This window comes from Mandrillus leucophaeus, unplaced genomic scaffold (genome assembly GCF_000951045.1).
Source record: "Mandrillus leucophaeus isolate KB7577 unplaced genomic scaffold, Mleu.le_1.0 Scaffold82, whole genome shotgun sequence".
Classification (NCBI taxonomy): Eukaryota; Metazoa; Chordata; class Mammalia; order Primates; family Cercopithecidae; genus Mandrillus; species Mandrillus leucophaeus.
The window spans coordinates 4196590-4200003 of NW_012108919.1; positions in this window are offsets into that span (position 1 = coordinate 4196590).

Sequence of the window (3414 nt, forward strand, 5' to 3'; positions counted from 1 at the left end):
CCAGGCTGGTCTCAAACTCCTGACCTCAGGTGACCTGCCTGCCTCAGCCTCCCTAAGTGTTGGCACTACAGGCGTGAGCCACTCACCTGGCCCCTTAATCCATGTTGAGTTGATTTTTGTATAAAGTGAGAGTTTCATTCTCTTACATGTGGTTGGCCAATTATCCCAGCACCATTTGTGGAAAGGGTGTCCTTTTTCCACTTTATGTTTTAGTTTGCTTTGTTGAAGATCAATAGGTATTTAGGTTTATTTCTGGGTTCTTTATTCTGTTCTGCTGGTCTATGTGCCCATTTTTATACCACTACCATGCTGTTTTGGTCACTATGGCCTTATAGTATAGCCTGAAATCAGGTAGTGTGATGCCTCCAGATTTGTTCTTATCCCCTTAGTATTAAATACTATAATTTTGAATTTCAAAAAGCCTTTAATACTTAACTTTATTTCTGGGTTTTGAGAGATACTTATTTACTAAAAATAAACCATTTTATCACTTCACATAATTTTAGTTCACTGGTTAATTCTATTAAATATTTAAAAAACTAATCCCACGCCTACACAAGCTCTCAGAAAACAGAGCATGGAACATTTCCCAACTAATTCTATGAGGCCACTATTACCCTGATAAAAGCATCAAAAGAAAACTACAGACTAATGTCCCTTATGAGCTCAGATGCACAAATCCTTAACAAAATATTAGCAAATAGGATCCATCAATACAAAAAAGGATTATGCACTGTGACCAAGTGGAATTTATCCCACATAATTTTGGAGGTTATCTTCCCATGTAATTTTGGGGATAACCTTCCCCTCCCATAATATAATGTTAACAAATTGAATTCTGGATATCACTTATAGCTTTGTCTAGGCAGTGAGAACTTTAACATAAAGTCATTGTACTGATGGGAAACTATTATTGTTAGTATTAGCGTAATGAGAAGCAAAAATACGTACAAGATGCACAGGATGTTGAAAGGAGTCTCAGTTGGTGTGGGAGTGAAACTGTCCTATCCGTTCTTCTTGCCTGCTGCATAGATAGAGCCAATCTGAGACAGTATTTACTGAGACAGTATTACTGCCATACAGAAAGAGTTTAATAAGTGCAGAGACAGCTAACAGGAGACTGGAGTTTTATTGCTCAAATCAGTCTCCCCCAAAATTCAGAGACTAGGCTTTTTAAAGGATAATTTGGTGGGCAGGAACTAGGGAGTGGGGAGTGCTGATTGGTCGGGTGAGGGATGAAATAATAGGCTGTCGAAGTAGGTTTTTCTTGCTGTCTTCCATTTCTGAGTGGGATCACAGAACTAGCTGAGCCAGTTTGCCGGTCAGGGTGGTGCCAGCTGGTCCATCAGAATGGGGGAACTGACTGAAACATATCTCTAACACCAATCTTAGGTTTTCAATAGTGATGTTAATCATAGGAGCAACTGGGGAGGTTAGGAATCTTGCGGCCTCTGGCTACATGATGTCGGAGCCATGATTTGTAATCTTGTAGCTACTTTGTTAGTTTTACAAAGGTGGGCTGGTCCCCAAGCCAGGAGGGGTTTGTTTTGGGAACGTGCTGTTCTCATCTTTGTTTCAAAGTTAAACCATAAACTCAATTCCTCCCATAGTTAGCTCAGCCAACACCCAGGAATGAACAAGGACACCATGGAGGTTAAAAGCAAGATGGAGTCGGTTAGGTCAGATTTCTTTCATTGTCGTCATTTTCCTATGTCAGATTTTTCTCACTGTCATAATTTTTGCAAAGCTGGTTTTAGAAGAATCAGGGACTCAGGCTGACTCTAACAGAAGTATGATTTTGTGTCAGAGAAGAGGGCAGTTATAGTGGAATGTTCGTTCCAGAGGGAGAAGGAATGGAATGTGTAAAATGAACTTCTGTCTATTCTAATAGAAGGAGGACTGGCCAGAAAGAAGGAGGACCAGAGGGAAAGAGCAAGGACAACCTACAGAAGCTTCTCCTTTAAGACCCTGTATGAAACAATGAATAAAGCCCTCACCCATGCTGGCAGATACTTAACAAGGTCAGTTTCTCTTCCCTTTAAGGAGAATAATTTAAAAATAATCATACCATCTAGTAATTATATTTTACTTCTATTTTATCTTTAAAAGATCAGAATTAGGTTTCCTTTCAGTACTTTGCAAATAAGCAGCACATCTGGCCAGCTCCCAAGAATTTGTCAAGGGTGGTAAACATTGCAGGGCTGGAATAATTGTGGCTACTTTCATTCTCTCTCTGATAAATTTCATTTCCTTCCCTGAAACTTCATGAACTTCCTTTGGGGTATAGCTAATAAGAGCATGTGGGATGGGCTGAGACCTTTATCATCTTCAGCCATTTGTGTTAAATTGAATATTATGATGTATCTTTTATGGTCAGCCTTACATGCTAGCTCACGGAGGACAGTTGCTAGCTCAGTTTGAGGCTGCAGAAAAATGGAAGAGAATGAAAGATGATTCTTGCCTTTGTGCAGTTAGCATTCTAGTTTGAAAATACAAAACATAATGCACATAATGTAACATGTGACTACAAATCTGTAACTACCATGCATTGAGCAACTACTATGGGACAGACATTGTGCTTACATAAACACACACACTTTAATTCTCACAAAAACCAGGGAGGAGATAGGGTTAACCCCCTCCTGCCCCGCCCCTTTTATGAGAAAACTGAGACTTAGAGAAATTGACTCCTCAAAGGTCACCTAGCTAGAAAGTGGTGGAACCAGGTTTTGAACTCAGGCAAAGAGATATTCCAGGACAAAATAAGCTTCAGTGAAGAGTTGTAGTAAGTTCTAAGGACTGAGAAATTTATATTGAATTTTTCTGCGACCTTGGGCAAGTTATTTAATTTGTAGGAGCCTCATTTTTCCTTATCTGTGAAGTGGCTCTTTCTTCATTAGGTTGTTCTGAGAGTGAATGAGATGATGCATGAAGCCCGGCAGCACATTCCGAGTGTATAATAACATTCCGAGTGTATAATAAAGGCTCAGTAAGGTCAATAAGTGAATTAATGAACTCACATCACTGGTAACCCCCAGAGGGGACTCAGGCTCCACTGTTTTTCTTAAACAAAAATACTGAAATCCAGGCTGGGCGCAGTGGCTCCCACCAGTAGTCCCAACACTGGAAAGCTGAGGCAGGAGGATTACTTGAGCCCAGTAGTTCAAGACCAGCCTGGGCAACACAGTGAGACCCTGTCTCTTAACAAGTCCAAAGGGAATCATGGCCTCAACAATCCCAGTACAGCTCAACAGTTAACTGCCCATGCTCTTTTCCTTAATGCTGTATAACCTCCCTGGCGTTTCTCCTTCTTTGGCAAGTGAGAGGCGTGCCCCTCAGCACGGGCTGAGCACACCGGGCTTGAATTTTAAAAAGGGGGAAGCCTCGGGGCACGGTGGCTCACGCCTGTAATCC